Raw genomic sequence first — 678 nt, forward strand, 5'->3', positions numbered from 1 at the left:
CATTTGAATTTAAAGACAATTGAACCGAATTGTTTCCAAAAGAACAACAATAACCAAATTTGTCCAAATAAGAAACATAAATTAAATTCCATCTAAAAGACGGTACAACGAAAGTGTCTTTCAAATCCAAATAAAAACCAGTACATAATAACAACCTAAAGTGTCCTATAGTTTTCACTTCTACCGATTTTCCATCGCCAACTAGATGTATCTTTCAAACATAATTAGGCTTTCGGTAGCTTAGGCAACCCTGCATTGAAACACTGATGTTAGAAGTTGAACCGGAGTCTAACCACCAGGTGTTTCCAGGTACTGAAGTTAAATTGACCTCAGAACAGACCAAAGTAAGAAATATACCTTTCTTAGCACGCCAAACGTGATACTTTACACATTTCTTCTTTTGATGTCCAGTTCCTTTGCAAAAGTAACAGACATCAGCCTGCTTCTACTTCTTTTGCACTGGACCCTTAGCAACTTCATTCTTGGGCTCTGAAGTTTTTTTTCCTTTTGCCCTTGTCCTTAGAGGTACTTACATAATGGGCACTTTCAGTCCTTTCTCGCTTCAGTCTTTCCTCTTCTTGTACACAAAATGAAATGAGCTCATTTAGAGTCCACTTCTCCCTTTGACAGTTATAAGAGATCTTAAACTGACTGAGTTGTGCAGGAAGGGAAAGCAAG

This window comes from Lupinus angustifolius, chromosome LG11 (assembly GCF_001865875.1).
Source record: "Lupinus angustifolius cultivar Tanjil chromosome LG11, LupAngTanjil_v1.0, whole genome shotgun sequence".
NCBI lineage: Eukaryota > Viridiplantae > Streptophyta > Magnoliopsida > Fabales > Fabaceae > Lupinus > Lupinus angustifolius.